This window comes from Felis catus, chromosome B1, assembly GCF_018350175.1.
Source record: "Felis catus isolate Fca126 chromosome B1, F.catus_Fca126_mat1.0, whole genome shotgun sequence".
Classification (NCBI taxonomy): domain Eukaryota; kingdom Metazoa; phylum Chordata; class Mammalia; order Carnivora; family Felidae; genus Felis; species Felis catus.
The window spans coordinates 16,436,176-16,444,841 of NC_058371.1; positions in this window are offsets into that span (position 1 = coordinate 16,436,176).

An 8,666-nucleotide genomic window follows, 5' to 3' on the forward strand; every position below is an offset into this window, starting at 1 on the left:
GACACAGAATCGGAAACAGGCTCCAGGCTCTGAGCCATCAGCCCAGAGCCTGACGCGGGGCTCGAACTCATGGACCGCGAGATTGTGACCTGGCTGAAGTCGGACGCTTAACTGACTGCGCCACCCAGGCGCCCCTCAAAATGGATAAATTTTTAGAAACAATCTTCCAAAACTGAACTAGGAAGAAATAGAAACTCTGAGAAGACTAATTACTAGTAATGAAATTGAATCAGTCATCAAAAACTACCAAAAAATAAAAGTCCAGGTCCAGATGTATTCACAGAGTTAATACATATTCTCCTCAAACTATTCCAAAAAATGGAATAGGAAGGAAAGCTTCCAAATACATTCTACAAGGCCAGCATTACCCTGATACCAAAACCAGACCAAGGCACCATGAAAAAAGAAAACTACAGGCCAATATCCTTGAATATAGATGCAAAAATGCATAATATTAGCAAACTGTATTCAACAATAAATCAACAAGATCGTTTACCACAATCAAGCAGGATTTATTCTGGAAATGCAAGGATGGTTGAATATTCATAGATCATCCAATGTAATATACCATTTAAAAATAAAGGCTAAAAATCATGTGATTATCTCAATAGATGTGGAAAAAACATTTGACAAAATTCAATATCCATTCATGATAAAAAACAAAACTAAACTCTCAACCAAGTGGGCTTAGAGGGAACATACCTCAACATAATACAGTCTAGCTATGAAAAACCCACAGCTAACATCATCCCTAATGCAGAAAAGCTGAGAGCTTTTCCCCTAAGGTAAGGAACAAGACAAGGATGTCCACTCTCACCACTCTATTGAACATAGTACTGGAAGTCCTAGCCACAGCAATAAGATAAGAAAAAGAAATAAGAGACATATATAATGATAAAGAAGAAGTTAAACTGTCACTATTTTCAGGTGACTGTGACACTATACATACAAAACCTAAAGACTTCATCAAAAATCTGTCAGAACTAATAAGCAAATTCAGTAAATTTGCAGGATACAAAATAATACCCAGCAATTTGTAGCATTTCTTTTTTCAATTAATTACATTTATTCATATTTGAGAGACAGAGAGAGACAGAGTGTGAGTGGGGGAGGGGCAGAGAGAGAGGGAGACACAGAATCTGAAGCTGGCTCCAGGCTCTGAGCTGTCAGCACAGAGCCCAATGTGGGGTTCAAACTCACTGACCGCGAGACCTGAGGTGAAGTTGGACACTTAACCGACTGAGCCACCTGCCCCAATTTTGTAGCATTTCTATACACTAATAACAAAGTAGCAGAAAGACAAATTTAAAAAGAAATTCCATTTCCAAGGCTCCAGAAGTAGGACATGTGAAAAGACCTGTACTCTGAAAACCATAAAACAATGATGAAAAAAATTGAAGATGACACAAACAAATGGAAAGATATTCCATGCTCATGGATTGGAAGAATTCATGTTGTTAAAATGTCCATACTGCCGAAACAACCTAAAGATTCAATACAATCCCTGTCAAAACACCAACAGCATTTTTCACAGAACTATAACAAATGATACTAAAATTTGTATGGAACCACAGAGACCCTGAGGAAGAAAAACAAAACTGGAGTCATCACAGTTCCAGATTTCAAGATATACTACAAAGCTGTGGTAATCAAAACAGTATGGTACTGGGACAAAAACAGACACATAGAACAATAGAACCGAGTACACAGCCCAGAAATAAACCCATATTTAAATGGTCAGTTGACCTATGACAAAGGAGGCAAGAATGTACAACTGGGAAAAGACAGTGTCTTTAAAAATTTTTTTTTTAAATGTTTATTCATTTTTGAGAGAGTGAGAGTGAGAAAGAGAGAGAGAGCAGAGCATGAGCAGGGGAGGGGCAGAGACAGAGGGAGACACAGAACATGAAGCAGACTCCAGGTTCTGAGCTGTCAGCACAGAACCTGATGTGGGGCTTGAACCCACAGACTGTGAGATCATGACCTGAGCTGAAGGTAGCCCCTTAACCAACTGAGCCTCCCAGGCACCCCAAGACAGTCTCTTCAATAAGTGGTGCTGGGAAAACTGGACAGCTATGTGAAAAGAATAAAATTGGATCACTTCTTAAAAAAATTTATTTATATATTTTGAAAGAGAGAAGGAGAAGCAGGCTCTGCACTGTCAGCAAAGAGCCCAATGTGGGGCTCGAACTCATGAACCATGAGATCATGACCTGAGATGAAATCAAGAGTCTGTCGCTTAACCAACTGGGAGCCACTCAGGTGCCCCCAAAATTGGATTACTTTCTAACACCATACACAAAAATAGACTCAAAATGGACAAAGACCTAAACGTGAGATCTGAAACCATAAATATCCTACAAGAGAGCACAGGCAGTAATTTCTCTAACATTGGCCATAGCAACATTTTTCTAGATATGTCTCCTAAGGCAAAGGAAGCAACAGCCAAAATAAACTATTGAGACTACATCAAACCAAAAAGCTTCTGCACAGCAAAGGAAACCATCAACAAAACAAAAAGGCAACCTATTGAATGGGAGAAGATATTTGCAAATGATATATCTGTTAAGGGGTTAATATATAAGTAATGCATGCAACTAAACACCAAAAAAAAAACCCCATAAATAATTTGATTACAAAAATGAGAAGACCTGAATAGACGTTTTTCCAAAGTAGACATACAGAGGGCCAACCGACACATGAAAAGATGCTCAACATCACTCATCGTCAGGGAAATTCAAGTCAAAAACCACAAAGAGATATTACCTCACCCCTGTCAGAATGGCTAAAATAAAAAGGACAAGAAATAAAATGCTGGTGAGAATGTGGAGAAAAAGGAACTTTCATATCCTATTGGTAGGAATGTAAACTGATATAGCTACTGCGGAAACAGTATGGGGGCTCCTCAAAAAAATAAATAAATAAAATAAAAACAGAAATACCATATGACCCAATAATGTCACTACTAGATATTTACCCAGAGAAAACAAAAATACCAGTTTGAAGAGATATGTGTTCCCTATGTTTATTGCGGTGTTATTTATAATAGCCAAGATACGGAGGTCACCTGAGTGTCCGCTGATAGACAAACGGATAATGAAGAAATGGTGTGTGTGTGTGACATCACACATGCACACCCACACAATGGAGTATTAGGCAGCCATAAAAAGGATGAGATCGTGTCATTGGTGACAACACGGATGGACCTAGAAGATAGTGAAATAAAAGGGTAGACTGGATAAGACACTGTGTGTGTTCACACTGTGAAAAAAATCACTGTGTGATTTCACTATGCGGAATCTAAAAAACAAATGAATAGATGAGCAAACAAAAAGCAAAATCAGACCTACAAATATAGAAAATGAATTGCTGGCCGCCAGAGGGGAGAGAGGGAGGAAGGACAGAATGGACGAAGGGGAGTGGTAAATACAGGCTTCCAGTTACGGAATGGCTAAATCATGGGAGTGAAAGGCATGGCCTAAGGAATATCGTCAATGATTATGCAAGTGAGGTTTCAGGACAGATGGTAGCTAGACTTGCGGCGAGCTCAGCATCAGGAGTAGAGAAGTTGAATCACTGTGTTGTATACCTGAAACTAAGGTAACATTGTGTGTCAACTATGCTCACATTTAAAAAAGATTTTTAAAAGAGGATTCCTCCTTCCAGCCGCCAGCTTCTGTGTCCCCCCCAGCCTCCAAGTCCTCCCAGCTCAGGCTGTAGACATTGTGGAACAGAGAGGAGTCATCCTCACTTGTACACTTTCCAAATTGTTGGCCACAGATTCTGTGATAAATAATAAACGATACAATTATTAACATTAACAATAAAAATTAATAAATAATGCATGATAATAAAATGGTTATTTTAAGCTTCTAAACTTTAGGATAATTTGTTACACGGCGATAGTAACTGATACGGGGTGAAATCACCCAAGGAAATTAGGTGTGTGAAGCGATGCAAAGACGATTAGTGATTAAACTCTGAGGAACAGAAGAAACAGCAGCAATGAAGGGGCAGGAGTAGGAAAAGGTGGTTTTGCTCTTATAAAGCATTTAAAGAAAACCACTTAAAAGTGCCATGGAAGATACACGAGGAGAAGAATTCAAGGAGAAGGCAGCTATCACTGGGAGGTGGAGTGAAAGTTGCCATGGTGAGCGCTGATAGATCTGGTGGTTGTGATGCTCCAGATTATCGGAGCAGGAGCAGAAATGGTGAGACAGAAGCAGACTGAGTGGCTTGAAGAATAACGGGAAGAGGGGTGAATATAGACCCTCTCGTCAAGGAATTGTTAAATAAAAGGAACGGGGAGACCTGGGTGGTCAGCTGGGGGGATGCAGGCCAAGAGAAAGACCTTTAAAAAAAAAAAAAAAAGGAAAGCTTAGTGATGTTTGCTGAAGTTAGAGGGAAGAAGATTTGGAAGAACCGAGAGGAATGTCGATCGGGGGATTGACACTGGAGGTCTAAGTCTTGAAGAGGACAGACCCCTTTTCTTCTGAGAGTAGACGGGGCACCCATAAATTGAGGTCTTCATTTAGAATTCTGCCTGAGTGTTTCAGGCACTCAGTGACTTCACCTCGACCGTGGCAAGTGTTCTGAGATTGCCTCCTTGCCAAAACTCTCTCCCGTTCTTTCTACGTCACAGACTACTGTCGGATTGAAATACTGTCGCTGTCTTGGTTAGGAACCTGCAACAGCACTTTATTATCCCTAGGACAGAGGCCAGTTCTGCTACTGAAGGGCTTTAGGGGCCTTTTATCGTGTGACATGTGCGTGGTTGTATCAGATTTGGTTTCCTCATCACACAGCGGTCACTGCAGAGCCAGGCGAGTGGACTCTGACTCCACTTCCCGTCTTGGTTCCTACATTTCACTGTTTTTCCTTTCTTTTTCTTCCTTCCTTTCTTCTTCCCTCTCTTCCTTCCCTACCTCTCTTCCTTTATGCTTGTCGTTAAGGGAAGAATATGTCTTTGTTTAAACCTGAGATTACCTTAGTCAGTGGTTCTGAATTTTGATGAGCGTTAAGAGAGCCTAGGTGCTTATTAGAAATGCAAATCTGGGCTCCACTCACAAGAGATTTGAATTCTGTTTCTGGAGTCAAGTCCATTGTGGGTGGTGTCTGGACCACGCGTTTAGAAAAAGTAATTAACTACTATGTCTTTATATGTGCTGTTCTTCCTTTCTGGAATGTTCTCTCTTCTGTATCCCATCCCACTCTCTTTTCACATTTTCTGGGAAGACATGATTGACCACCTGCATCTGTATCAAAGTTTCTTTTTACTTAGTTCTTATTTCTGGTCGATATATCCCAATTTCAAACTTAGCTCTTCTCCAGTTTAACCGAGCACCAGACAGCGTGATGGCTGCTGGGGTCACACGAAGCAACGGAACGTGGATCTGAGCTTTGGGAGGCACATAATCTTACAAGGATGGCATTTTCAGGGAGCTATTTTTGCATTGCCCATCAGACCATAGTCTCCTCTAGGACACGGGCTATATTTATTGAAAATCTACCACAACTGCCATCCAGTGCTGGGCACCGAATAGGGGGTCAGTAATTATTGGTAGGTGGAAACAGGTTTTGGTCTTGAGATCTGTTCGGTTGGGGAAGCTAGTTCTTCCTTCCAGATCCTTTCCTCTAAGTAGTCCTTCCTGAAGCACCTTCCTTGACAATTGCCATTATGCCCACTGTTTACAGTTTTATCTCCCTCAGCTTCACCTTGCTATGGCTGTATTTGCATGTACTTGCTGGTTTGGCTGTGCAAAGCCACATATCCAAGGGCCTGGGCAGTCAGCCAGTGCTCCCAAGCCCTTCCACGCATTGTGTCTGACTTCCTCTTTGGTAGGAGTCCGTGTGATTTTCATGCTTTGGAGGATTTGGGCCCTTGTGAAATCTCTTCTGGGGAATTAGCCACACTGAATTCCATGCTTTGTGTCTGCCCTCAGTGCTGGCAGGAGCCTATATTGTTTCATTCCCACGTCGTCACACTCCTTGGGACGATGTGATGGTTCAGCTCAAGTTCATTTGGTATTCCCCTCTGAAATGTCACTGAGTTTTCCCACTGTTTGCACTGAATTAACTAATAACAGTCAAGGGAATCATTAGTATGCTGGAAACATGAACTGAGGCAGTGTGGGCTGAGCATCAAATAAAGGACTCTCTCGGGCACCAGCCTCTGTTACTGTCCGTGGCTGCCATTTGAGTGCTAGTGCTTTTGCAAATCACGGCGTCATGGAGACAGATGGAGACACAGAGAGGGGAGAGAGAGAATTTGTTGGTCAGAGTAAGGGAGATCTTAAAAATGTTTTCCCACAGAAGCAGCTTAACGTGGGCATTTTCATCCTTACTGGATTGTCTCCTGGGTGGACTTCAAACTAAGTGAGGGCATGTTGCTTCCTGCCGCTGGCTGGTTGAGTAAGATGCTTCTTTCTTCATGCCCTAATTACCTGTTTCCTATTCTGGGAAAGTGAACTTGATCAGAAGAGCTACCATGATGTGTCAGATGCTGTGCTAAACATTCCGTGTGCCAATTTTTTCTTTTTTTAAATTTTAAAAGGTTTATTTATTTGAGAGAGAGAGAGAGAGAGAGAGAGAGAGAGAGAGAGAGAGAGAGCTAGTGGGGGAGAGGGACAGAGGGGGAGAGAGAGATAATCTCTATTAGAGAAGACAGAGTGTGGAGCCTGGCACAGGGCTCAGTCCCATGACCCTGGGATCATGACCTGAGCCAAAATCAAGAGTCAGAGGCTTAACTGACTGAGCCACCCAGGTGCCCCTACATGCCAATTATTTCTAATTCTTAAAACAACCCTGCAAAATAGATATTATTATCCTAGGCTATTGAGACTGTGAGAAGATATGGAATCTGTCCGAGATCATACATCTAGTAAGTGGCAGAACTGGATTCAAACCTGGCTCTGCCTCTTTCTGTGTCTTCCTGATTCTTCTGCCATTCCATGTTTCCCTTTAAGACACATTTGCTAAGGTTTATTGACCCCAGAGAGCGTCTGACAACCTCTCTAGACTGGTGGGTGCAGTTTTGAGGTCACTGAAAAGCCAGCAGCTCTGTTTACACTGAAGTTTCATTTTCCATGGGGACTAAGGTAAGGTCACAAAACATCATGGAAAAGGATTCCCCAGAAACTGAAATCAGTCTTGCTCACTATAGCCTGTTAATGCTGTTTTCAGGATCCTAGAAATTCCTGCCTAAATGCATCTGAGGAAATCAAAGACCTAATCTTCAGTTGAATGGTGTTTTACTTGATAGAGTTAACTGCCCTCAGTTTTCTGTAGAAGTACCTTCATATTTTTAGTGACACTAGTGAGCAGTCAGAAGAGCCAGGATGCATATTAGGATAAAAACACAACCGAACTCATTCTTGAGTAACAGAGAACATGTGTTTTGGGGCTTTTCTATTTGGAGTCGGTTTATCATCACTATGAAAACATTTCAGATGAGAATGGAGTCAGTGGAAACCCTGGGGACTGCACAGGGAGCTGTAGATTTGGATGGCTGGATGCCTGGCCTGGGTTTAGTCACTCAGGAGGTTTGAAGCAAAGCACTAATGCTAGAATGTAATCTATCACAGACGACTTGGCCATCTCCTTGAGCATTTCCACCTGTTTCACCACTGGGAGTCATGGCTGGTCTCCTAACAAATAAAACGTGTGTGTTCTGTACTCAACATGTCAATTAAGTCAAGAGAGAACTAGGTCCCATGTATAGTCATCTTAATGGTGTCTAGTTTTCTTTCTTTCTTTTTTTAAAAAAAAAATTCTTTAGGGGCGCCTGGGTGGCTCAGTCGGTTAAGCTTCCGACTTCAGCCAGGTCACGATCTCACTGTCCGTGAGTTCGAGTCCCGCGTCGGGCTCTGGGCTGATGGCTCAGAGCCTGGAGCCTGCTTCCGATTCTGTGTCTCCCTCTCTCTCTGCCCCTCCCCTGTTCATGCTCTGTCTCTCTCTGTCTCAAAAATAAATTTAAAAAAAGTTAAAAAAAATTAAAAAAAATAAAAAAAATTCTTTAACTTAAGGTGAAAAGTAGGGATAACCAACTAATGAGTAATTTATGTAATCCATATTTAAATTATGTGGAAAATATTATCCTGAGCCTCCTTTTTTGTGGGAGACACATTCTGGAGTGGAGGAAAATAGTACTTCTGCCCTATTTTCCTCAGTTTTCTGGTGACACCAGGAAGGAAATGAACATTATAGATTCTAAATCCTGGCCCAGGTGGTAGTGGTTGGAGGGAAAGTCTTCACTCTGCAGGAAACCATCTGCAAGGAAGGTACTCTTGCTGTTCCCCTAGAATAATGAAATCGCTAAGTTTTAGACATAACCTTGGATGTTCATGGTACAGATTGAAACCAAACCCCATGAAGATTCTGAGCCTAGGTATTCTGTTAAAATCGTTCATCCCTTGGATCCTGTCATTCCACAGATTTCTGGCTGTTCTTTGACATGGATCACGGGAATGCTCCTTCTTAGTTCTTTCAAAAGGCCTCTTCTATAGCTGCTCTTAAATGTCAGTGATTCCCACTCTCCTGTGATGTTTTGGAATCTCATTACGTGTTTTTATTAAAACCCAAAGCTTTTTTCTGCTTCAAAATTAAAGCTGACTGAGGCACCTGGGTGGCTCAGTCAGTTAAGCATCCGACTCTTGATTTTGGCTGAG